Raw genomic sequence first — 5189 nt, 5'->3', positions numbered from 1 at the left:
TCTTTTTCTGTTCATGAGAAGCAACAGCTGGATTGAGCAATAGGACAGCAGTAGGACATATGCGGCCCGCCTGGCCGAGCCGGGTTCGATTCCTCCACCCCTCTCAGAGAGCCCAGTAAGCTACCAAGAGTATTCCGCCCGCACGGCAAAGCCTGGCAAGCTACCTGTGATGTATTCAATATGCCAAACACAGTAACAACAAGTCTCACAATGGAGATGTTACTGAGCCCGCTTGAGCAAATCGATGAGCAACAGGAGACAGAGAAGCAGAAGATATGCAGATTATTTTATTTTATAGGACATAATATGGGTGTAGGCATATATTTCTTAATTCTTTGTTTTTCCTTTTTTTTGGGGGGAGGGTGATACCAGAGGGCGATACCCTTAGCTTAGCTCCTGAACAAAGCTGAGGGAATACTCTTGCTTTGCTCAGGAGTCATTCCTGGCAGTACTTGGGAAACAATACAGAACCAGGGACTGAACCCAGGCATCCCACATGCAAAGCATGTATACTTGTAGCCCTTTGATATATATCTCCCCAGCCCCCAAATATACTAAACATTTTTGATTTGGGGTCACACCTGGTGGTGCTCAAGAGTTACTCCTGGCTCTGCACCCAGGAATTACACTTGATGACCTCAAGGGACCATATGGGATGCTGGACATGGATCCTGGAATGACCATGTGCAAGGTAAATACTGTAGTACTACCTGCTGTACTATTGCTCCAGCACCCACTCAGTTCCAGGGATCAAACCCAAGGCTTCACACATGCAAGGCAAGTTTACAGACATTTGTTTTTGGCCTGCTCAGCCACATTCCAAAACCACTAATTGTAAAAATTTTCCTCCATAAGTCAGATTGTATCAGGTCCCTAAGTTTACTTAGTTATAACTAACAAAGATTTGAGAGACATGATGGTTCTTTTCACTTTGGAATATATTTTTTAAAGCAATCAGAAATTTTCTTTTCCCTTCCTTTGTTGTTTTGATGCTTACCACCAGCACCACAGCTGCACTGACATATTTTGCTTTTGGTGTTTGTCAAGCGTGGCAAATTTTACTTGTAGAGCTCTCATACAATTTGTTTTGGGTTGGGGATTGCACATTTTTTCTGTTTTCCTGGAGATTGACAAGAGTAGTGCTGCCACACGAGGGCTGGGTGGGCATGGGTGCTGAGGATCGAACTTGTTCTTGCTTATGTTAAACATGTGCTTTAGGTCCTTCTCAGCCCAGTGGTTATTAATGATGTATCACTGTGGCTCTGGTGATAAATGTTTATCTTTCCATAGGTATGTCGACCTAGATATATTTTATGAGGTGCCTATTCAAGTTTTTTGAGCCCTTTTCCTCAGAATTGTTTTCTTTTTAATTTTAGGTGATTATTTCTAGAATATGGACACTTTGATCAAAGTATATGTATCGTAAATCTCAGTAGTTAGTAACAGACATTTTTGCTATTTTTGGAGGAGGTTGGGAGATCACACCCACTTGGTGCTTGGGGATTGCTCCCAGCAGTGCCTTAGATGAACCCATGGTTCATGCATGCAAAGTATGTGCTCCAACCTTTTGAGCCATCTCCCTGGCCTATCAGTTTTCTGTTTCATGCCTAGTACTTGTTTGTCCTGGTTAAGTAATTGTTGGCTTTGTTAAGGTTATAAAGGTTTTCCTTTATTTTATTGTTTATCTTCATATTTAAAATTCATTTGTAATTGATTTTTGTGTATGTTGCTGATATGAGTTATGGGTATGGGTAAAGGCTGCCTCCCTTCTGTTGAAATGGTTATGTGGTCACTTTAACACTGCATATTATGATTTTGTCAGTTTTCATATTCTTTGTGGTATTTCAATCCTGACATTTCACAACCCCCCTCTGTAGTTTTATCTTTTGCATAAATCAAGCTATTCAATCACATATGTGATTATTATATGTGAATATGTGATCATATTTGATAATTAGCTGACATATGTGTGTTTACTTCTGCATTCTGTTTCTCCTTTTATGTCTATCTTTTATGAGTACCGTTATCATAATTCATATATTTTAATAACACTTATATATGGCCATGTCACCACCAGTTTTGTTCATTTGCTTCTGTAATGCCTTAGCTGTTCTTGGTCTTTCTAATTTTCATATACACGTTAGACTCATTTTCTCAATTTCCACATTCTTCTTGGCATTTTGTATACCATTTAGTAAACTAATTTGGGGAACATATGTAATGAATCATAGCCCCTAAATATAAGAGTTTTGTTCATCTTTTAGTATGGGAACATTTTATAAATAATTTAGTTACTATTCCAGTGAATAGGGCATTTGCCTTGTACGCAGCCGACCCGGCCAACCCGGGTTCGATTCCTCCGCCCCTCTCAGAGAGCTTGGCAAGCTACCGAGAGTATCTCACCCACACGGCAAAGCCTGGCAAGCTACCTGTGACGTATTCGATATTCCAAACACAGCAACAACAAGTCTCACAATGGAGACGTTTCTGGGCCCACTCGAGCAACTCGATGAACAATGGGAGGACAGTGCTACAGTGCTACATTATCCTACTAAGAGGAATTAGTAATTCATTTAAAAATTTTCTTTCCCCAGTAAGTTTCTTATAGCTGGTATATAAAACCAAACCCAGACTAGATTTATGTATTTTTATATTTCTTGCCATTTTATTGTCATTTTCTCTATTCTTTTTTTTTCTTTTTGGGTCACACCCGGCGATGCTCAGGGGTTACTACTGGCTCATGCACTCAGGAATTACTCCTGGCAGTGCTTGGGGGACCATATGGAATGCTGGGAATCGAACCCGGATCGGCCATGTTGGCTGCATGTAAGGCAAACGCCCTACCCGCTGTGCTATCGCTCCAGCCCCTCTAATCTTTTGAACTTTGGGATACTTATATACTTAGTACTTCCTGAACTGTTAACAGTAATTTCTTCTGTTGCTCAAACTTCTCAGTCCTGTGAGTTAAAAATTCCTTTGTGTTAATTTCTGCCCTATTTATTTTATTATTAAAGATTTAAATTATGTTTAAAGTAGAAAGCAGAAAAATGGACATGTATATAATCATTTCTCAGATAGAACAATTAATACCATTTTGCCAATTATGTTTATCTTTTCTCTTCACTCACTTTTAATAAAAATACTGGGAAATTTTCGGACTGGAGAGATAGCACAGCGGGTAGGGCATTTGCCTTGCATGCAGCCGACCCGGGTTCGATTCCCAGCATCCCATATGGTCCCCTGAGCACCGCCAGGAGTAACTCCTGAGTGCAGAGCCAGGAGTAACCCCTGTGCATCGCCGGGTGTGACGCAAAAAGCAAAAAAAAAAAAATACTGGGAAATTTTAAAGCAATCATAGATATGACACAAATCGTCAACTTAAAATATTGTAATTGAGGTAACATGGTTACAATGGTGTTAATGCTAGTGCTTTTGGTGTATAAAGTTACTGTACCTAACCACCACCAAAGTGTTCAGGACCTTCCAACACTGTCCTTATGTCACTTGCTAAATAGGTTATGCATCTGTAACACCTATTTAAACTCATAAGTACATTACATACCCATGAGGCCATTATAATGATTTAATAATATCATTACCTTGCTAGGGATGGAACCCAGGTAATACACATACAAGGCAAACACCTCTCCAGCCCTGTATGTCTGCCATTAAAGTGATAGAAACAGATAGCACTCATTTGCTTTTAGCCAAAAGACTGAGAAGCAGTACAATAATTTTATATCATGTAATTCAGTTCAAGTTCAGATTTCTTTGACTATCTTGAAAGATATCTATTTATTTATTATATTTAGCTTTGTAAGATCAGTATCCAAACAAGGGCCATTATTGCCATAGGATATTTTTCACTTAAGTTTCTTTTCCTGTAACCCTTTTATTGTCCTTCTCTTTTAAAGACCATTGATTTTACCTGACCCAGGTTTGATCCATGGCACAACATATGGTCCCCCAAGCTTGTAAGGAGTGACCCTGAGTGCAGAGCCAGTAATAAGCCCGGAGAACAGTGGGTGTGAAAAAAAAAAACAAAATAATAATAAAGACCATTGATTTATTAGAGAAACTAAGTAATTTGTTTTTCTTCGATTTTTTTATTTGGAGGGGATCATACATGGTACTGCTTAGGGACTGTTCCCATCTCAGTGCTTGGGGTACACTCTTGGAGATGCCCAGGGGACCAGGCACCTTGTGGTGCTAAGAATCAATCAAACCTCCTGCATACAGAGCTTGTGCTGGCTCTGAGCTATCTCTCTGGCCCAAGTCATTTGTTGTTCTGTCAAATGAATATAGATAATCTTTTCCTTAAGTGGCATTTATTTTGGTTTCCTATCTCTGTGTTTCCTTATATTACTGGTGTTTAGAGTCAGGCGCTTCATTAAATTCAGTTTCAGTTATTTTCAGGGGAAAGAATCATTTCAGTTAATGCTATGTGCTTTCTATTGCATTTCGTTATGTCTGTTTTTATCTTTTTAATTGATACTGCAACTGATTTTTCTTTTTGGTATTGTTAGTAATGGTTAAAAGTAATCATTCAATTCTTTCAATTCTCTGCATATATTAGCTGGAATTATAAAGGAGACTTTTTTGGTTGCATTTTTCATAAAATTGGTAAACACTTTTAGCATTTGGTAGTTTTCACACTAATAAGTTACTTCCTAGAAACTTCATTTAATGTGATTAAAAATTCATAGCTTTTATATATTTTGGTGCGTTCACTTTAAGGGCATTTATGAGACTTTTATTTGGTAAAGTATACATGACACGAAAGTGTTAACTATCCCCAAGTACACAGGTCAGTGGCATTATCACACTTCAATATCAGTGCTGTTCACCCCCAAAATTTAATTATTAGCGTCTCAAGTAAAAGCCTTATTCATTGGGTATTTGTCCCCCTTCTTTCCAGCTCTTGACAACTGTCATTTTATTTTTTGTCTCTATGATGATTTCTTTCTTCTTAAAAACGAACAAATAAATGTATTTTATTAATGCCTAAAATATTTCAGTTGCTTGCATTTGAACATTGAGCTCAGGCCCTTCTCTGAATAAATGACATTCAAAATTATTTAAGACACTCTTGCTCTGGTTTACTCTGCATCAGTTTCTTTAAAAACCGTTATCTTAGCCGGGGGCTGGAGCAATAGCACAGTAGGTAGGGCGTTTGCCTTGCACACGAA

General features: G+C 38.5%; 1 pseudogene; it reads left to right on the top strand.

Annotated features, from left to right (window-relative positions):
* The first annotated feature begins 664 nt into the window (after positions 1 to 664).
* The window catches only part of LOC130036708 (histone H3.1-like), a 48901-nt pseudogene continuing 44376 nt past the window's right edge, over positions 665 to 5189 (top strand).

This window comes from Sorex fumeus, unplaced genomic scaffold (assembly GCF_029834395.1).
Source record: "Sorex fumeus unplaced genomic scaffold, SorFum_2.1 ptg000065l, whole genome shotgun sequence".
Taxonomy (NCBI): Eukaryota; Metazoa; Chordata; class Mammalia; order Eulipotyphla; family Soricidae; genus Sorex; species Sorex fumeus.
Note: the sequence above shows the minus strand (reverse complement) of the source record. Positions and strands in the feature narration are given on the sequence as shown.